Source organism: Silene latifolia, chromosome 1 (genome assembly GCF_048544455.1).
Source record: "Silene latifolia isolate original U9 population chromosome 1, ASM4854445v1, whole genome shotgun sequence".
NCBI classification, from domain to species: Eukaryota; Viridiplantae; Streptophyta; class Magnoliopsida; order Caryophyllales; family Caryophyllaceae; genus Silene; species Silene latifolia.
Genome location: NC_133526.1, coordinates 15,590,416 through 15,613,443, shown reverse-complemented (window position 1 = coordinate 15,613,443; position 23,028 = coordinate 15,590,416). Strand labels below are relative to the sequence as shown.

General features: G+C 33.8%; 1 long non-coding RNA gene across 3 annotated transcripts; it reads left to right on the top strand.

The window, feature by feature from the left end:
* Nucleotides 1-9,080: 9,080 nt before the first annotated feature.
* Nucleotides 9,081-14,009, top strand: LOC141599857 (uncharacterized). Of its 3 annotated transcripts, none has more exons than XR_012523999.1 (7): nucleotides 9,081-9,271; nucleotides 9,370-9,438; nucleotides 10,282-10,363; nucleotides 10,984-11,175; nucleotides 11,957-12,141; nucleotides 12,741-12,795; nucleotides 13,454-14,009. It is a non-coding gene; the product is annotated as an uncharacterized LOC141599857 (long non-coding RNA). The 3 variants fall into 3 exon arrangements; XR_012523995.1 differs by having other exon boundaries at nucleotides 10,970-11,175; XR_012524003.1 differs by lacking the exon at nucleotides 12,741-12,795 and having other exon boundaries at nucleotides 10,970-11,175.
* Nucleotides 14,010-23,028: the final 9,019 nt, after the last annotated feature.

Below are 23,028 nucleotides of genomic sequence, written 5' to 3'. Positions count from 1 at the left end.
GTTTCTCTTCAACTTCATCTTTTTCATCTTCTTCTCCTTTGTTTTCTTGTCTCTTTTCACCCTCTTCCCCATTTCTCTTCTGTTTTTTTTTTTTTCACTTTAGATCTTTGGCGCTGAGTTCTCAATTCTGATGTGGGTATTGGTCTATTGGTTAGTAAAAGTTACGGTCTTACGGGGTACAAGTTTTAGACCAACGGGTTTGTTTTTAAAATTAATATAATTGACACACAAATAATTTAACAAATTGTAGATAATACTTTAAATAGGGTCAGTTAAAAGGTGTATAATATGAGTATATGACACGAGTTTAGTAATAAGGGGGTGTTTGTTTCGCGCGTGGGTATGGGTTTGGAATCAGGAATCATACCTAGGTGGTATGGGGTTGGAACTTGATTCCTCATTCCAGGTGTTTGTTTCAATTCATGATGGTATGGGTTTGAAACTCTAGTAGTTTTGTTACCCGCAAAATTCACGAGGTTATCTATATTGTCACGTTGGTGGTGTTATACAAGCCCAGATTTGCGGTCGTACTGAGCCTTGATGACAAAGGGGAATCCTAAGAAAAAAAAATTTGTTAATCAATACCTACATTGCCGTAATATATCGTCAATGTATTTGTTCCACAATTTACTAAACGATTGCCACGAATTATTAGTATTATGCCTCGAATATTGCTATGTTTATTAGTATTTTATCACGATTATTGTCATTATTATTATAATCGATTTCTTTAGCTACGTAATTAATTCAACTTAGAAGAATTTTTTTATAAGAGAAAGTTCTATATTTTTATTTGTGAACTATAATTCAAGGTAAATTGAATGATTAACATTGTTTTGAAAGATTATGGTGAGAATTATAAAGGCTGAAAAAATAAATGATGATTTTATCTGTAAATCTATTCCAACAAATAAGATCCTAAAATTTATTTAGTATTTGCTTTAATGTTTAATTTACTTTTAGAAGGATATTTTTTCCAGATTTGATTAGAAATGTTTTTTAATGGTACCGTTGTAAGTTTTATTAATTTTAGTGTAAAACTAACTATTTTTTTTGGTTTAGGATTGGTTCAACTATAAACCAACTGAGTTCGTCTCCTTCACGGATCCAAAAGATAACATAGGCATCATGAAAGGGTTGCTGAGAAGACATTTGTTAGCCTTGATAAGGACAATCCCACTGCTCGACAAACTCTCACCTGTAAGCAGGGGCGGATTCAGCCCTAGGGCTGTCTGGGCTTGAGCACAACCCATAAAAATTTAAAAAAATCACAAGTTAGAAAGTCAATAGTCAAAAAACTGAAAAAAAAGAAAGAACTCAAGCGTCAATTTCACAAAAGTTCACAAATCACTTCTTCATCGCCGTTCACCGCCCTAGCCACATTTCTTGTCGTCGACACTCTGGCTCCGGCGTTGTTCATCGCTCTTAAACTACTACTTTCATAGGTAATTCTTTTATTATTCATCAATCATCATCTCTTTTTGAAAGTAGTAATGCTAATTATGCTATTAGGGCTCTCTTGAAAATCAAATTCTAGATAAATTAGTTGGTTTTGATGATGTTTAAGAATGTTAAAATCAGTTTTTCTTTCTCAATTATTTGTATGGACTATCATATTATTGATTATGCGCAATTACTCTATTAGGGCACTCTTAGAAGATTGAAAATATGAATGAGCAATTGAATTGCTTTTTTACGAAAGTGATTTAATCATGAATATTACATGATAAATTGAATTGGTTTTATGAAAGTTTATTGGTCTTCTTAGTTGTTACATGATAGTGAAGTAGTCGGCTATTGGATGCTCATAAATTCATAATTCATACATAGCTAAGTGTGCCCTTATAACCTCTTAATGCCTAAGTGCTAAGTACATTGATTCCTCTCATCATTTTTCAATGATGATAATATATTGATGGTGAGAATGAAGCTAAAGATCACATGATATTAGAAATCGGTGAAAATATACTTGTGATGATTAGCTAGTGTTCACCGAGATTATTAAAGTAAAGGATCAATTAGATGAAGATCGTGTAAAGCAGACTTAGAAACAAGATGAACGACGAAATTCTAGACGACTTGATAGTGCTTTATATTGAAAGGAAATATGCAGATAATATTGAGAATGATGAGGTGGTTGCTGAATTCGAATGGAGTGGAACTCGTAAAGTAAATTTAGTTAGCAATGTAGATTATTCTCAATTTGTATTATTTTTTTTAAGCGACTTTTTATTCCGTTAATTATTAACCCACCGTACTTTAAATTCCTGGATCCTCCGCTGCCTGTAAGTCCTTTTTTTTCCATATGTTATCAATAGTGTTGTAACCAGTCATTACTCCCTGCACATATAGTTATCATTCTGTTTCAAGATCTTTTTTTGGTGCAACTGATACTTTTTTTTTTTTTGGGGGAAGACTCGCATGAAAACTAATTAGTTGTACTTAAAGTAGTGACTTGGACAATTCTGATCTATTTTAGTCAAATACGAATGAAAGCCAAAATTTCATGATTGTATTTAATGATACAAATTTTCAACATTTTTTCTAGATAAATACATGATATAAGTTTTCTTATTAAAACTTAGACGTTTATCTTAATATTAAAAAGTGAACATTAATATTTAAGTGAAGTTAAATGTATAAAAATTCTTGCACAATTCATGATATATATAGTAGCACAAGACAATTACATATTGTGTTTGAAACATAAATAGTTTGAATTATGAAAATAAATATGAAAAAGTGAAAGAAATTATCCTAATATGAATAAAATAGTTATCCATAATATATGAAATACAAACTTTACAAACAGTTGACATTTGGCACAAAACACACTTTTTTTTGTCTTTATCTACTAATAAAACGATGAATCAATAAGTTATCAGCTTCTGCCCTAATTTTTTACAATTTATTAAATAGATGATTAGTGATTGAAAACTATTATAGGTTTTATAGCAATTACACAACTATTGATTCTCATTTTTTAATTGTTTTTCATTTATTTTGTGTGTTATGAGTATTACGTATTAAATAAGATGATTGATTAGTAAGAAGCTCAAGAGGTAGTTTAAATAGGAAAAATGTTAATGAAAATCGTAGTTGTTTTATTTCTTTATTTATTTTTAGGCTAGGTTTGTGACCCGTGAAATTCACGAGTTTATTTGTTTTAGTTTTGTTATTTTTATATTTTTATTTATACTTGTCTGAGCAATTAGTTGATCCATTTAAAAAATATAGTCTTGGAATACATAAAAGTTAGTCGGTTAGTGTCTTATTTCTTTGACAACTTTGGTTTATTTTCAAAACTATATATTGTACTTTAGTTGTTTATTTTGATTATTATACTAATAACATGTGGTTTTAAAAAAAAAATTATCTTTAATAAGTTCAGTAATTCATGATAAATGCTTAAGATTACCTTTTAATTAGATTGTATAGATTATGTACTAAATTTTCTATGTGAAAGCTTGAATGTCCCTTTGTCATTTAGGAAGACAAAAGAGTAAATTAATCCATAATATTAAATTATTGATCCTTTTTTTTCTTCTTTTTTTTGAGAATAATAAATCTCGAAATGTAAGGAGTTAAGAAGATATAGAATTATAGGACTTTTTATCTTCTCAATCTTTTAATACTCATCAATCATATTTTCTAATAGTAGCATAATTATGAAGTTTAATAAATGATAATTTTAATATATCGTTTATATCAATTTTATCAAAAATCCTAAATTTTAAAACATTGCATAAAAGATAAAAGGATTATTTCATAACAATAATCCATCATATTGGTGGTCTGCAATAATCACTCTATCCTATCAATAATCCCAATTAAATCCAACTTAAGCACCATACCTTCTAATAACAAACCAGTTGATTATTTTTTGAAGTTTATGTTGGAATATTTGATAGTTTTTGGACAACCTAGCTGGTATATGTGAAGTTTATGTGTAATATTTTCAAGTGATGAGTCAAGAACTTGGTTTATTTGATACACATAAACATCACAAAATATTAGCTAGTTCGTTATTAGAAGGTATGGTGTTTAGTTTGGATTTAATTGAGATTATTATTAGGATAAAGTGATTATTGCAGACCACCGATAGGATGGATTATTGTTATGAAATAACCCAAGATAAAATGAGTTAAATGGTAGTCTACTACAAATCTCATTGCAATCTCATTTGTGTTATAAGACATACACACAAGATAATATGACATATAGCTATTATCAATACCAAAAGAGATTTTGTTGTCCAACTTGTTAATAAGATTGAGATCATCGCAACTCCAATTTCATTCTATGAGAGCTGTTTTTCAAAGAAAAAATGATGAATAAAAAAATAACACATACCCAAATAAAACATATAGTTGAAAGTGTCTGAAAAAAAAAATTATGAACCTATAAACAATTACTCATTCACATTCATGTTGTTAATATTATAGTTAGTTTATAACAAAGTTTTGAGTGTAATGAGGGGAATATTTGTTTAAGCAGTTATAGTATTTCTCTTCTCATATAGTCTTCTTTCTCCAATGAACATTGCATAAAAAAAAATCCACTGAGTGATTAATAACAAATAAAATGGTGGAATTTGATTTATGTAATATTAACCTTATCGTTATTAATTTAAGTTTTCTCTTACCACTCTTCTTCATATAGTCTTCTTTCTCCAATTAACTATCCATACAAAAAAAAAATCCACTGTGTGATTAATAACAAATAAAATGGTAGAATTTGATTTATGTAATATTAACCTTATCGTTACTAATTTAAATTTTCTCTTAAATAAGGTAAGAAATAAGCATTGAATTATAAAGATATAAGTATATTTACCTTTGAATAGTTCAGCTCCACAAATCTTGATAATCTCAAAATAAAAACAAAATTACATATATATTAAGGTTAAAAATGTGAAGATTACTTCAAATCAATCGAACTTAAAAATAAATAAATAAATTATTAATTTAAAAATCTTAATACATTTACCTTGATGTTGATACAGTGATAAGAAAGATTATTGACACATACATACAATTTTTTTGGCAATAGGGGTAAAAAAAATTTTGGCTTGAATTTTGGCTCACAAATGTTGCCTTCCATAAAATATTTATATAGCCAAATGAGAATGCATTTTATGACTTTTAGACTTTTTTTTATTATTATTATTATCAAAGTTAATATATACATAAATATGTAGAAAGGTTTCATGACTTTTGAGTATTCGTTTTCATTATTAGCATATTTATTATAGAAATAAATATAGAGTAAATAGAAATAAATGTAAAAGGTTTTTTTTCTTTTTTTTTTCTTACAAAATTCACATTACATGAGAATTGTTTAGGGAGTGATCTTACGAAACTAAAAGAGGTGGATATTTTGTCTTGCCTTTTATTTATAAATTATATTTATACATTTATTTATTTATTTATCAAATTTAACAAAATTGAGCAAGTTTATTTCAATAAGAATTAAGAGGGAGTTGTACATATAAACAGTTTAAAATTAGAGTGATGTAATTTTTTAATTTTTTGTTTAACCTATTCTACTTTTAAAAATTAAAATATTAATGTTCAATGTTAAGTATGTTATTATTTGCTCTTAATATTTACAAATTATTTATTATTTTATAAATGGTGTAAAATTATAATTATGTGATATTTATTTGCTATTTAAAATATTCTAACAATAAACGTAAAAAATTTAAATTTAGTATGAATTTATTTTTAATGGTTGTTTAATTTATCTAAAAATTAAAAAAGACAAAGTTAAAGTTTGTTATGCTATTTGCATTTAATGCTTCAATTTTTTTTCTTTTTAAATTAGAAATAATGACGTGGCTCTCTATAATTGGTGACGTGGAATTTTGGTTATGTAAGGTGGCATTTAGTAATGCGATGTGGCATTGTCTACGTGGCTTTTAAGGTTTACCCTTTTAATAATATTTATAGATTAAGTCTAAAATATGTAAAATATAATATTTTAAATAATATTTTTTAATATTATAAAATCATGAAAATAAATATTTAATCAATAATTTTTTGTTAGTTTTAATTTGATACCCATAGGTATCAATCTCATACCCACCCCCCTCCTTGGGTATGAGAAACTCATACCTCATGGGTCTGAGGTATAGGTATGAAACTATTATGTTTGCTAAACAAACACTTGGTATGGGTTTGCCCCATTCCAAACCCATACCTCATACCTTTTGTGTTTGAACCAAACACCCCCTAAGATTGTCAAAAACTCAACTCATGTAAATGTTAAAACTGCTATATTTTCTATGTTGTGATAATACTTTGTAGAACCGCAATATAAAATTATGTAAAAAATTGGATAAGAGTTGCTCGTGCTTTGCACTATTGCACATGCTGATAAACTCACTAAACTAAGATGTAGATATATGTGTTTTCACGTGTAAAATTAACAGAGTGATTTATCTAAACTTTAATATTAAGATGACAATTAGCTTATACTTAGGAGATATTTTCGTTATTAATGCCATCCATCTCTATTGAATCCCGTGTTAGTCAACTCGTATTTTGACCATAAAATGACTCGAAATTCATATAACCTCGTGGTTTTAAAACTCGAAGTAGAACCGTCCTGAAATTACTAAAACTCTAACCTACAACTTCCCCAATTATCAAGTCTTGACTATTTTGTATACTCTTTATGAGTGGTATAGATTGTGCCAAAACTAATGCGAAAAACTTAAACTCAAATCGACGTTATAAATACATCATACCTTCTTGGATTAAGCCAAATGCCTTTCTTATAATCTTAATATTAGCCCAAATAGAACAAAAATTAGGAACGAGAATAAGATGACCCTTCAATCTGCATTATTTGATCACCTCTATTCTAAAAGTTACCCTAGAAAATATCAGACTAAAATCTAAAATATTTAAAAAACCTCTTAATGAAAATAAAAATAGTTTCTTCATTTATACTACTAAAAATGATAAACATATCTTACTTAAAAAAAACCATAAATATATTCGTGTATATTTTATTATGAAAATCATCATTAAAACATAATTTAGGAACTCCCAACCCGAATTATCATATGAATGATATAACTAATTCTCTATTTATTAAAAAAAATAAGAAAAATTAGTTTTTTTTTTTGTCAAACACACTCTATGTTAGAAGTTGAGCCTAATTTAGGGGTTATTTTCGACATATATTAGGCTAAACATATGATCATATATGTGATACGACTTTTACAACTTTTACAGTATATATTTCAAATATCCAAGTTATAGGTCGGGCTAATGTTTTAACTCATGATATTTAAGATATTCATTAACTTTTACTCATATTATTAAACTAAAATTGTATTATTTATATTTGTTTTTCTGTTTATTATAACAAACATTTCACTAGAAAACTTTATGAAAATAAAACCATACATTTATTTCAGATAAAGCGACAATTTTATTTTCCTATAAATATCTTTTATACCACTCAATATTAGACATAAACAATGAAGTAGTAAATTCTAAAGGAAAATTGAAATTACAAATAAATAATTAAATAATACTCCCTCCTATTCTATATTTTCTTTCCCTTTCATTTTTACACAAGTAATAACAAAGTGAATTTGGACCACTCAAAACACACTATCCAACATGTCATTGAATTTGGACCACACAAATCATCCTAAAAAAGGAAATAGGGAAGAAAATCCGAATAACCGAATAAGAAAATAGGGAAGAAAATATAGAATAGGAAGGAGTATTACGTAGTTGCTCTTTCATGTACAAACATTACTCTTTTGTGGACTTTTTGTCATTAGTTTTCCATATCTTACTCTTTCCCCCAAAACCAAAATAAAAACTCTCTAATTGTCTCTCTCACAAATTTATGAAATCCGATCCATCAAATTACGAACGCTAATTCACATGTCGATCAAGTAATAATTCTAATTTATTAAGTTTATTAACTATATTATATTAAATTAGGAAGATTAAATTAATTTATACTTATGAAATTGGGGTTTGAAGCAATTATTTTCAATAAAAAGTATGTGTATTGGTGTATGATACACTTAGATAGTCAGCACTGTATTGATGTTGGCATGTTGCTGGGTTGTGGTACGTACATCGCTGCAGTTCATATAAAAAAATTTAACTTGGGTTTCTGATTTAGTCCTCTTGCATTTTTCTTTGCTTTACGAACACAAATACGGAGTATTTAGACGATCTAGCTACTTGGCTATTAATTTGCATAGGATGGTGCGGGTGATGCGGTAGTCGTTTGGCGGTTGTGCTGGTGGTGCGGTGGTCTGGCCGGCAAGGGAATGACCGACAGGAGAAGAGAGATTTATTGGAATGAAAAAAAAAAAGATGAAAAATTAGGTGTAGAAATGACAAGGATATAATGGTCATTCATGTCCATAATTGAGTAAATCATGTCCATGAATGAGCATAACCCGTAAATAATCGGAGATGTAGCAAATTACCCCTATAACTTATGTACTATGTGCAATTCAACACCTTAAGTTTCACTTGTAGCAAATTACCCCCATAAGTTTTCAAAAATGTGCAATTAAGCCCAAATCAATTTTTCTACCATTTTTTTAACTAAAACCTATTATTTTCTATTATAAAAATCATTTTAAATATATCTACTAAAAACTAAATACAATATTTACATATTCAACAAAAAATGTGAACCAAATTTAAGATCAAAAAAATTTTGGACATGTAACTTTTCATTGTAACTTGACTAAAAAATAAAAATCTCATATTATGAATATTTTTTCACCAAAAATAAAAATAAAATGTGAACATGTTTTCTAATAATTAGAAATTTTAGGATTAATATTTGATTAATAATTTTGACCTCCAATAATAGTAAATTTATTTAATTTGGTAAATTTCATTATTAAAAATAAGAAATGTGGTGAATTGCACATTAAGAGAAACTTATAAGGCTTATTTATTACATTTAAAAGTTAAGGAGTTTAATTACACATAGTATCAAACTTATGAGAGTGATTTGCTATATTTCCCCTTAAATAATCGTTCCAGCTTTTTATACCGTACAATTTAAAAAACCTTTTGCACGGGACTAGGGCGAATACGTCAAAAAAACATCTGGAAAAAAAAAATCCCCAAATCAAATACACACCGAGTCACCGACTCATCACTCACTTATTCAAAAATATAAAAATCCTTTAAATCGAAGCAAATCAAACAATTGAATACATCAATTTTGCGCTCAAAGCATCGATTACAACCTTTCTGCTATCATCGTAATTGTAATTCCCTAATTTTGCACTCTGATTGCATTACTTATAACCCTGATTATTTTGGCATTGTTGATAACCTTAATTCCTCTGTTTATCTGTGTTTTTAGGGTTTTTGTGTGTAGAAATTAACATTTGAAGCTGTTTCATTGCAATACAACCGGAGACAATACGAAGTCGTAAGCGATTGTTATTATCAAGTTGAATTTATGATTTTAGTATGACTTTCATTTGGTTTCTATGTTAATTCATGATTGTTCTTTTAATTAAGGTACTTACGTTGTGATTGTTATTGTACTGCATTAAGTTGCTCATAAAACACTGATTTTATTAGCAGGTTTGAAAATTTTCAGTTAGTTTTCATGGTTTACACTAGTGTATGATAGTGCTTGGATGGGTGTAATTTTCACTGTGGTTATGGAGGGAAAACACAATGGAAATTAGGGGGTAGTGATTGTGGAATGAGATAATCGGCAAATCGCTACCCATCTCTCTCATTTGGAGGTAATCGGCAAACTTGTAGTGAACTAGGGCTATGAGTTCTCGGCAGCTACTTTCGCTTTACATTTGTGTGAAAAATCATCTTGGCTCTTCTAATTCTGGCTGTCAAATTTTGTTTTGGACTTATTTTCCAGCTTCCCTCAAAATTAGTGGTTGACTTAGCTTGTGATTGTTAGGTGAAAAACACTTATAAATTTGTTGTGCTTCTCTAACCATTAATTTTTGCTGAATTGATTTTGATCTTTGCCTGTTTCAATTTATGTTCAACATTAGCTATCTAATGTTTTTTTTGCCGTCATTGTGATATCGTGGCCTTCATGACCCTCCTTCTATCCGTGTTAGTTTGTCACCAAAACTGTTGCAATGTTATCTTAAAACAAGGGCAGTCATTTAATGTTGTTATTGTGCATCATTATTGGGCTTTTCAAAGTTTGGTTTTCATAATGTCATTCATGTTATTTATGCTGTTGTTGCTATAGCTGTTGTCTATTTTTTTATCAGCGATTTCTCACTTGTTACAGGTTAAGAGTTGGACTCATGCTTGTCTTGGTGACTATCTTGTTATTTGGGTGGCAAGCTGGACCTGCTGAAGCATCTGAGCATGTATGTTATCGTCCTGAAGTTCTTTTTTCCTACATAGACATCGATCACTACAATAAAAGCTATCACTATGTTGATTATAAGGCAGTTGTGAATCCTGTCCTGGATCACATGCTTAAACGTGTTTCTTTCGTCACTGACTCTTTTGCTGATCTCTTCAGTGATGCTCGGACTCGGATACCAGGATCCGACACGGACACGGATCCAAGGGTCCAATCCTTGAAATCTCAAAAACAAGGACTCGGATACGAGGATCCTAATTTGAATTTAGACTCGGCTAATGTTTTATTTTTATGAAAATAAATTGATTATTAGTTAAAAAAGTCAAAGAAAAGAAAGGAAAAGTAGTTTTTTCATGTTTAACATGAATGAAGACTTTATTACAGCATTAAAATTCATGTCAAGATCACTCTTGATATAGGGCTGCTGTACAAAACAGAGGTTAAAAACAACACTCTCACACCGATTTCTCATAGAAGGATCCGTGAAGGATCCATGTCCGGATCCGTGTCCGGATCCTGTCCACCGGATCCTCAGGGTCAGGTGAAGAGTCCGAGCATCAGGATGAGGTCTGTGATGCATTTATTTCTGTTCATTGAATTTTTACAGTCTGGTATCAACAGTATAATAACATGTTCCTGAGAAAGAGGCAGCAGCTTGGAGGAACTTGGCTTACGAACTTAATCGTAGGATATATACAGACGAGAGTGTATACAAAATAGTAAAGGTTCTTTTTGGTGATACAATAGTACCATCAATGATGAATCCTCCTCTGGACTCCTTGATACAAAAGTACTGATTGCGTACATCAATTGGTACGGACCTGCCTACTCTTCTTACTTTACTAGTTTACTTCTTGATCTGTTTCTTATGTGTATGAGCTTTACTACAATGAATCAATGATATAGAAAATCGACCTCTTTTTTAGTATCATGTATGCATTGAACATCAGATATTGCTGTTTGGATCTAGCCAGTAGGCTTTAAAGTAGCATGCTTAATTTTGGTGTTTGTTATTTGTTTCTTATCCCGTAGCTATAGCCATTAGTATGAAGGATTTTTTTAAACTGTTTCACAAAGTTTTCAATGAAAAGTATTTCACATCCTGCTTCATGAGATCATCGAGTCCAGTATCCCTTAGTCTCTTGTGTATCCTGATGCTATCTGTGTTAAGTAGCAAAATCTCCCCTACAAGGTGCAATATGTTTACATTGTTTCTATACATACATTTGCAAACATAATGATCAAAATTGACATTCGTTGACCAGTTGTCATGACAGTTAAATTGGAGATGGAGGTAGTAACCTTGTTGGTTTGAGCATAACAAAAAAATCGTTCAATTGGCTTAGTGCTTCAAACTTGCAATGAAGGGACAACCATAGTGAAACCTTATATTTTTCTCGGCACTCTATAATCGTCTTTGTTTGACTGACCTTTGACCAAGGTATTCTTGGGTGAAATAGTATGTTTTCCTGTTTAATTTACCCATGCATTCTCATTTAGTTTCTGTTTGTTTTCTCACACATTTCTCTTTCTTCTCTCTTTTTTTTGGTAAAATGACTTGATTCTGACTCCCTTATGTACTTGTTTGTTTCAGTCCGAAATCTTTGTCCAACATTGTGGTGGGTTTACTGATGGTATGAAACACCTAAATACGTTCATGGCTATGTGAACTGAAGGCGTGAAGGAGTATGATTTTTTGGAGGCAGCATCGCGAACCTGCAAAACAATGTCTTCGTTGATCCACCATAGGAGGCAGTCTCGGCTTAACAATTGTTAAATGTAAGGCATTTCTGAAGCAGAATATGTTACAATCAGATGATGGTTTATGACCTTTTGTATCATTAGTTGAGTGACCTTAACGCTCCTCCCAGTGTGTAAATTTTCTTAAAGGCCCACCTCTAAGATTTGACGAGCTTCTTATTTGTTTATCTCAAGTTTTTTTCATATGAATTGTTCTAGTCGGGCAATTGCTTCTTGCACGACATTTTAAAATGACACAACCTATGTATCGCCTAAAACATAAATTTGTTGGTATCATCTCTTTTATTAGAAATGTTAGTAAATACTTTTGCGGACATTGGTACGAGTGAACTTACAACTTTGATCAAAGACCGATTTTCATAAAAGTAATTGAACTTATCATCAGAGTATTTCTAAATTGTTGGTTTGTAGGATTCTCACTGAAGTGGTTGTTTTGTGTAGTGCCTTTTGGAAAGTTGTTGGTTTAGGCAGTCAATTTTCACGTATGATTCTGAGATGTCGTAACTTAAAACGATCTTAAGCAAGAACTACTGTTTTTTGTCCCTTAATTACTTTGGCATTGTTGATTACCCTAATTCCTCTGTTTTTCTGTTTTTTTTGGGGGTTTCTATGTGTAGAAATTAACCATTTGAAGCTGTTTCATTGCAATACAATGGGAGACTATGTGAAGCTGTAAGCGATTGTTATTTTCAAGTTGTATTTATGATTTTAGTATGATTTTCATTTGATTTCTATGTTAGTTCATGATTGTTCTTTTAATTAAGGTACTTTATGCTGTGATTGTTGTTGTATTGGATTAAGTTGCCAATAAAAACACTGATTTACTAGCAGGTTTGGAAATTTTCAGTTACTTCACTTTTTTGTGATATGTTTCTGGCAGTCAATTTTAGTTTTGGATTTATTTTACAGCTTTCCTAAAACTAGTGTTTGACTTGGCTTGTGATTGTTCTGTTTTGCTACTCTAACCAATAATCTTTGTTGAATTGATTTTGATCTTTGCTTCTTAGGTAACTTTATTGTTTGTCTCTTTGCCGTTTCAGCTAGATTATACAGCATATTATCAACATGCCAGTATCAATTTATGTTCAACATTAGCTATCTTATTTTTTTTTTTTTTGCTCTCATTGTCATTGACATCTTCGCCTTCATGATCCTCCTCCATTTAACTGTGTTAGTTCATCAACAAAACTGTTGCAGTGTTATTACTGTGCATCATTATGCACATTCTAAAAGTGTGGTTTTCATCATGACATTCATGTTATCTCTGATGTTGTTTCTATAGCTGTTGTCTAAATTCTTCTTAGCGATTTCTTTCTCATACTTGTTATAGGTCAAGAACTATGCTGGTCAAGGTGATTATCTTGTCATTCGGCTGGCAGGCGAGACCCGCTGAAGCATCATTTGAGCATGCATGTTATCGTCCTGAAGTTGTTTTATCCTACTTGGACATATATCGTTACAATCAAAGCTATCCTTATGTTGATTATATGGCAGACTGGCAGTTGTGAATCCTATCCTGGATCACATGCGTAACCGTGTTTTAATCGTCATCGACTCTTTTGCAGATCTCTAATGTTATTTGGCTGAGTTTAGTGGTGGTTATTTCATGGAACGCGTAAATAGGCAATTTTCAAACACACTGTCTTCGTTGACCCACCATGGGAGGCAGTCTCGGCTTAGCAATTGTAAAATGGAAGGCTTTTCTGAATTGGAAGTTGTTGCAATCAATGATGGTTTATGATCTTTTTTTGAAGGCTCACCTCTAAGTTATGAATGAGTTTCTTATTTGTTTAGCTCAACTTTTCTTTTATATGAACTGTTCCAGTCGAGCAATTGCTTCTTGCGAGACATTTTAAGATGACACGACCTGTGCATCGCCTAATGGCCATTTTTATTGGTACCTTTTCTTATCCTAGAAACATTAGTGAGGGAAAGTTGGTTCAGGCAGACCGTTTTCACATATGTTCGTCACTTCCTCTCATACGACAATAATAAGAACATAAAAACAGCTCATTCTTTAATTCATCGACTGGCTATGATGGCTTAACAAGACATGCTTCCAACTTCCACCTTAATCAATATGGACTAGTAAACCGCACATTCTTTATTTCAACCACTAGCTATGGCTTAACAAGACATGCTCCCAAGTTTCACCTTAAACATTATGACTAGTAAACTGCTCAATTCTTTATTTCATCCACTAGCTAGACACTAATCCCTCTCTCTTCAACTTTACAAACACTATTAAAATTAGAATTGATTAAGTAAACATCTTTGCCTAGTAAATAAATAAAACTCTATTTTCGGGAATAAAAATAGAGTTTTTTAATACTATATGTAGTACTCCGTAATACTACTGTATACTAGTTTTATACCCGTGCAAAAAAAAAAATGCACGGGTTTACTATTTAAATTTAGTTAATTATAAAGCGATAAATAAAAATAAACAGATTATTATTAAAATCTATATTATGTGTTCACATATGAAATTAGCTATATTAATATTAATTATTATTAATTACAAATAGGTATTGTAAACTTTCGAAAAATATGAAATTGGTCATATATAAAATATATATAATGTAAAGTTTAAGGTCATATAAAAAGAGATTATATATTGTAAACTTTCTAAAATAAAATGAGAAATTGATGGAGTTCTTTTAGTGGTGGGGTAGGGGGTAAAAAAAAAAGTCTTTTGGCTTCCTAGTTTTAAGTAGCCAATTAGAAGAGTTTAAGAAACTCAACTTTTATATATAGAAGATATTACTCCAACTTTACTTTGTAGAAACGTATTTGTTTTGCATAAATTCTTGTTTCAGACCGATACGTTTGGTCTTATTTGTCAGACGGATAAAATGTTGCCATTTTTTAAGAAAATATAACCAATTAATTCACAAAATGTTATAACTAGAGGTGTCATTTTTTACCCTGAAAATGATGTGAACAATAATGGTAACATGTTATCAAAAAATAACAACATTTTATTGTAAAATGATGACATGTTACCCGTCTTATTTCAGACCAAAAGCAATGATCTTAAGAAAAACGGACTGTTTGTTTTGGGACTTACAATGGAGGGTAGTTAATTAATGTGTCTAAGAAATATATTTTCTTCATTTCATTGATTTGTTTACATTGCTTTAACTACACGTTTATCACATATCTTTAGTTATATATTACTAATAATTTTAAAAATTGGGATATTCTACCTGATACCCCTTAATTTTTTGACTTTCTACATAGTACCCTTATACTTTTTAAAACATACTCCCTCCTATTCTAAATAAGTGTCTCATTTGCCATTTCCGTCAATTCACATAACTGTCCCATTTGCCATATTTGGACATAGTTTTTTACTTTCCTACCCTTGGCTCTTTTCTTTATTTACCACCCCAACCACCCCTAATCCATCATATTCAATACTTTTCATTATTTAACTCCTATATTATTACCCCTATACAATAATTTTCATTATTTTAACTATATTTCTTAATTTTCGTGCCATTGTCCAAATGGGATACTTATTCGGAATAGGAGGGAGTACATGATACCCCAATTGTTGTCATTATCACTAACTGTACCCCTAAACTTTATTTTCTATCAGTTAAACTCAATTTTAGGTGTTAAGTGATTACGTGTAACCAAGCTTGTCATTTATCATCCCAGGACATAAGGACTCTATTAGGCTCAATATCCATCTTTGGACGTGATAATTTGGCAAGGAATCAATAAATTTCCGTCAAAATTTTTTTAGCCCATATATATCAACAAATATTAGGATAGAGATGGATATTGAGTTTAATAGAGTCCTTATGTCATGGGATAATAAATGACAAGTTTAGTTACGTATCCAAATCATTACCTAACGCCTAAAAATGAGTTTAATTGATGAAAAATAAAGTTTAGGGGTACACTTAGTGATAATGACAATAATTAGGGGTATACCATGTATGTTTTAAAAAGTGTAAGGATACCATGTAAAAAGTCAAAAAATAAAGGGGTATCATGTAGAATATCCCTTAAAAGTTTGATATAAGATAATTTAAACAAGATCTCATGTAACTAGCTTTTACATTATTACTACCTCTTCACTTTTGTTTTCTCCGCCGCAGGGTTGGCTCAAAGCCAACGTTGATGCGGCCCTTTCTCCCTCTTCTTGTTTAGCCAGTTTGGGGTGTGTCATTAGAGACTGTTTTGGGTCTTGGGTTTTAGGGTGGTCACTCCGCTTCCCTGGGAGCGACCCTTTCCTGTGTGAAGTTCTTGCCATCCGTGATGGGCTTGTACGTTCTAGTGTCCTTGTGAACAATGTTTTGATTGCGTCTGATTGTCTGGATGCCGTCAATTCTATTTTGCAGACTACTGTCCCTTGTGGTCCGTATACTAACATCATTCTTGAGTGTAGGGCCCTCTTGCAGGACTCACCCCATTTGAAGCTGATTTTTGAGAAGAGGACGGCTAATCGTGTGGCGGATGCTATTGCACATCACTCCGTCCATGATACTAGTTCTCTTTTAGGTTGTTTTGAGTGGGCTCTTGCCCCTCCTTTTGTTGTTGAACTTTGTATTAGTGACTCTGTTTTGGCCTCTGTGCCTTTATCCCCCGACCCGCCCCCGTGATGTACTCTAAACTTTGGTTTCTTTAATACATGTTCCTTTCATCCAAAAAAAAAAAAAAAATAGTGATAGAAAAGTCCCCCACACGTCTATTGACATTCTTATTGAAAATGATATTCGATGTACAAGAAAAAGTACGCTTATACTCCTTATATATACTTACAAACCCACAAAGAAAATATACATGCACCCTACAACTACTTATTATCTAAATATCTTTGTAACCAATTCATCCAAGAACTTTTATAATCCAAGCTCAGCTCCAATGGCGGCCATGAACCCGAACGAGGCGCCAAAGCGTTCCAAACGAGATAGGTTGAGAGCCAAGGCCGGGGAAATCTTTCACATGAAGAACGGTAAAGACGACGATTCCACCCCAACTCCTGCAGAGGCATTCTCTGCAACTGACAAGGAAGACCTTGTGAAGAAGGCACAAGACTTGTTGAACAAGAAAAAGGATCAAAATGGTAGCGAGGAAATGAAGAAGGAGACTGTGGGTTTAGTTGCATTAGGAGCCCTAGGAGTTTTAGGACCAGTGGCTTATGAGATGTGGAAAAGGAGAAAAGAGAAGAAAAAGCAACAACAACGTTGTGGAAGAAGCGGTGAGGATAATGGCGAGGCGGCGTGCGAGGAGGAGGTGGTAGAGGCCGAGGAGGCGGAGGAAGCGGAAAGTGAAGAGGAAAATGATCATCAGGGTGAGGAGGAAGGAGAAGGTAGTAGTGAGTATCAAGACTTTCTCACTTGGATTCCACTAGCGTTTCATGCACAGAATGCGTATACCATGGCAAATGATGGGTACCGCCTCGCCGGACTTGCGTAATTGGCTGATTTGGCTCGGCGCGTGCTCAATCAAACAGAGCTCGATCTCGAGCCAAGCAGGATTAAATCCGAACCGATACCAAACTCTGTCAGGCTCGGTTCGGAAGTTTGTTTGGGCTTTTTTTTTTTTTTCCTTTTTTGTAATTTTCATATTGTAATATTAATTTTATTACAAAGTATATGTTATTTGTTATTTTGGAATTTATAATGTATTACATTTTAGTATTTTTAATCTTATTTGTTTTTAAAATTTTTACTAATATTTTTTTTTTGAAAGAAATGATCAATTCATTAATAAATAGTCATACAACATTTACAACATGTGTCAAATTTAACCGGATACAAATCGACTAAAACCAAATAAAATAAAATCTCGTTCAAAGAAAGATATGTAAACTTGAATTGCTCCAAAGAACATCCTCTATCATATCGCCGCAAACAGCTTTTCACAAGAGGATCATAAAATCTTGAACCTTGACGAGAAGCGATTTCATCTTACCAAATTAAGTGCAATCAACAAACTGACAACATATGTAATATCTTATAACGTTTCATTACGAAACTGATCTTCCGCATCTTCACCATATGAGGAACGACCAAAGTGCTCTTATCTATATTACCAATATAACTAAAACCTAGAAAGACAAGGACTGAAAAAACTCCGAAAATAGAGACGGACAAACGGATCTCACCAAAAGAGAAACTTTTATTGATTAATTCATAAAGTTTCATACTAAGAATTTGATAAATAAAGCTATTTGGGGGCTTACCATCGATCAATTATCGTTGGAAGCCTCATATTTAATTGATGGAGGTTAGGATTTTTTTAGAGAGAGGATAGGTTGTGCAATTTCATTCTTTGATCATTAACTTACATTGAGATCATATCGATAATCCAAAAAATATTATATTATTTAGTTAAATTCAAAAAGTGAGATTCTGAAAAGAATATGATAGCAAAACAATCTGGAGCTGAGCTCAAGCTTTAATTCTTTGGCTCTACGAAACTCGTAGATCCCAAACTCGAGCACAAAATTATGAGCCGCTCCCGAGCCCATTCAAGCTCAGGCCTAAGATAGGCTAGTTTACAACCCTAGATGAAATTTTGGTGTTGATCAGGAGTATTTCCTAGCGACAGCTGAGACAATCTCCTTCGGGATACTGAAGACAATTTAATGGATTGACCCCTCCCAAATTTGACTTTTTCATTCGCGAGAGACCCTAGATGAAATTTTAAATTGGATGTTTAAGTTAAATTTACGTTGTGACTGATCTCTTTTGATCTAGTTTAATTAGTTATTGTTTATTTTGATTGTTTACTAAATGAAATTAAAAATTGTGGTTATTATGTTATTCAAATTTCATAGTACATAACATTGGATGATGCAAATGGAAAGAAAATAAATATAGGAGTATCATATTTTTGTTACCGTACGAGAATTTGTAGTAATGCGTGTTCCGGGTGTAATTCCAGAGCAGTTATAAGTTACCACCCGTGCCTGTAGAATGACGTCTTTGGTTGAATCCTCCTTGCGGTCTCCTGAAACGATGAACAAACTGAGGGCTCGGCTTTGGGCCGAGCGAACTCACTCCGACGCTCAAGTCAGTAACTTAGAGAGGTAAGTTGTTGTTACTTGGCAAAGTACGTATTGTAGAGAGATAAGGAAGATATTACCAGGTGAATAGTGATTCTTAGGTTCAATTGTGGATCCTCTACTCAATGAGAGTAGAGGAGTATTTATAGACTTTCACCTTTTGTCACGTAGTGGCCAAGTGGCCAAGTGGCTAGCAGGTGGAAAGACTGATCTACCCCTCGGCCGAGGGACCTATGGCAGGCCGGCGGGCCCTGTTGACTCACCGCCGAGGGGTCTTGGATATGAGTTCGCGGATGTGTGCCCGGCTGGGTGGTTGCCCCGGGACCCATCCGACAGCCGACGAGCCTCGTCGGTTAATTTGTCTAAGCCGTTGACTTCTTTGTGGATATCTTTGACCTTGCTCAATATGTTGATGGTCACGGGTGCGAATATGCCCTCAATTTGCCCCAGCGTAGTCATGCCGTGGTATGGGCTCCGATGTATCCGAGCGTATATTCTCGCGCAAGACAAAACTTCTCGCCCCGACTTCTTCTACCTCGGCGTGGCTCTCCGAGGCCGTACCATATCCCCCTCCACATGGTTGTGTAATGGACATCCGATGTGGAAAAGGTAATGACGTTGGGCGATACCGGGGTGGAGAGTGCGGTTGTTTCGATTGCCCCTGGCGGTGCTTTACGGCTTGGTTGATCATGTTCTTGGCGGAGAAACGGGTACTTAGGAATTTTGTTGAGGAAGGTGAACAGGCAGAGAGATATGAAGAGGCGTGTTGAAGACGCTTGGTTACTGTTGCATTGATTGACATTCAACTGTTGCGACGATTGACATTCCGTGGCTGCATGTTCGACACGTGTCTGTTTGTTGATTGGCTGACGTTTCATGGGCTGTGCCCTGATTGGTCCCTCTTCATGGGCTTTCCTCTATAAATAGGGTACTTAGTCCCTGAAATTGGCCACCAATTTCATTTTCTCAAAAATTTTCTTCTTTCTAGCCCTTGTGACGAAACCTCTCTCTAACTTTCAGAATCATCACTTCGGCGTGGCGTTTTCTTCAAGGTAAACAAATAAATTTTCTCTTTTTAACTCAAGTTTTGTTGTAACATGTCTTCTTTGGTCTTTGGACCTAGTAAGCCTGCGCCGGGGGGTTCCCCGTCGCGTCTTGATGAGGAGGAGATACTAAATGCCATCCCGATAAGGTTTGGGGGCCCTAGGTCTCCGTCTCCTGAAGTGGATCCAAAATTTCCGGAGGGTTGGGAGGATGATGATGTTGATGATGATTGTGAGGAAGGGATTCCTTCTGGTGAAGAGAGGCCGCATATCCTGGATCACGGCGAGGCTTGCATGACTGGTCCTGACCGTGCCTGGACCAACAAATTCGCCAGTTGTTCCGGCGGAACTCTGTTCAAGGGTCACTTCTACTTCGGTGAGGGGTACAAAATTGTTATCCCTGGGAAGGGTCAGGCGGTCTGTTGCCCTCCTCCGGGTCATATCGGCGTATATATCAGGCATCTGGAGTATGGCCTCCGGTTTCCTTTGAATAAATACGTCACGGCCATCATCAAAGCTATGAACGTCGCCGTGGCTCAACTGCATCCGTTGGCCATTAGGACGATAGTTGGCTTCGTGTGGCTCTGTCTTTTCAAGGGGGAGGTTGATGAGTCCCCATTTTGTGTCTATTTCACCTTTCTTTTCTTTGCATATTTCCCGACCACATGCGGGTTTTGACCCTTTTTAGCCCCGTTTTGTAGCTTTAGCCCGTACTATGAAATTTATATGCCTCACTGCAGATTTTGCATAAGGAAGAGGGCTAAGGGAGCTAGGTGTTGAACTTTCAAGAGAAGCTTAGAAGAGAAGAGTGAAGTGAAGAGAAGAAGAGTGAATCGAAGAGAGGAAGGACTCCTAGCCGGTCGGCCGGCAGCCGGTCCACCGGCTGAGAGTCCTACTATGCTTACATTGACTTCTGAAGACCTGAAGAAGGAGCCCCAGCCGGCTAGGCGGCAGCCGGTCAGCCGGCTGAAGACCCCCCCCCCCCTTGAGCCGGTCAACAGCCGGCGGCCGGTCCACCGGCTTGCCATACCTGATGATTAAATTGGAACTCAAAAGTTCCAGAGGGTTTTGTGCCGGTCAAATGACCGGCGGCCGGTCAACCGGCTCAGACTCCCTTCTCCGCATTTTGAACTCTTTTGTAATTTTCGACCTAAAGAATTGTAAGCTATAAATACCCCCTCCTTAATTCATTTTCGACACAATACCCTAGATCTGAAAACTTTCCACATTTTGCCTTAATCTTTCCTTAATCAAGCCTTAATCTTTCCTTAATAATTAGCAATTACTTAGTGAAATTAGTAAGCATTAGTAAGTATCAATTGTTTACACTTGTTTGTTGAAGTTTGTATTGGGGATTTTGAAGGGTTTTCCTTCTTATTATTCAATCAAGCTTTCATCTTTCCTTTTGTTGGTATAATTCCTCTCCTTTCTTTTACTTGTTTATCTTTTGTTTACATTTTCCTTGTCTTTTGATATTGCTATAACATTCATCATGTCTCCTCCTTGTGTTGTTTGCTTTTCTTCTCTATTTAGCATAATTTCCCTTAACATGAGTGAGTAGATTCCTTCTAGGGTTTAGGGGGAGTCTTTATGGAGTTTATGGGCATGATTCTTTGAATATTTTGGTCTTTGGTGATTTGTTTATCCTTCCTATCCATGCATTCAAGGTGTTTGTTGATTTGCTCAAGTGAAAGCTTTAGCCTTTCTTTCATTATTGCTTAATTCTCCCTTGAATGAAAGTTTGTGGGGGTCTTGATGTTTGTTAGGAGAGGTGTGATACTTAATGAAAATTAGTAGCCACATTTAAGATAGCCAAGACATTGGTTCTACATCTTAGGTTAATCTCTCACCATTGACCCTTTTTGATCTTCATGTTTGCCCCTAAACCATATTGATGACCCCGAAAGCCCTAGCTTTTAAATTAACCGTATTCATTATCATCAACTTGTTTGTCCTTTGCTCTAGTGATTAAAAACCAAAACCCCTTCTTTTAATTTTGATTAAACTTGACTCTTAATCGAACTTTGTAGCAACCCCCGCCGTCCTTGAGTTCGACCCCGACTAAATACTACGCTTTTTCGGGTTTTACAAATAATTTTGGTGTAGGAAGTAGACGACAAATTTCCTATTATCAAATGGCGCCGTTTCCGGGGATGGCGTTAGGTTATGCTTAGTTTTATTTAGAGTCTTTGCTTTAATCTTGTCTCAATTGTTAGTTTGCTTTAGTAGTTGATTGTTGTTTGTAGAGTGTGTGTGATTTTTGTCTTTCCCTAGTGTGTAAAAACACTAGGAGACTTACGATTTGTTAAGTGTATGCCTAGAAGGAATCACCAAGCTCTTCTATTCAACTCCGACCCCGAAAGGCTTTTTAGAACCTTGAGGACTAGGACTCTTGAAAGAGTAAGGAATAATTCCACACAAGCAAACATTGATCAACCAAATTCACACATCCCACAAAATTTTGATACAACAACTACGATTCAACCAAATACACAATTGAGACTTTAGTAGAGAACCCCTTTCATAACTTCCTTAATTACAATAGTCCACCTCAAACACCACCACATCAAGAACCAAACCACCCACCACAAATGGCTCTTAGAGATCACAACCGGCCTAACCATAATGATTCATGTAATCCCATCAATTTTGGCACCTTGGCCCCAAACAACTTTGAAATGCATCCCGCCCAAGTCGGGTTAGTTGAGAAGGACTTGTTTGGAGGTCATCTTGAGGAGGATGCCCATGCTCATCTCCGGAAGTTTAAGAGGAAAGTTTCAATGATGAAGAAGAATGTGGTGTCCGAAGACACCTTGAGAATGATGTTGTTTCCGT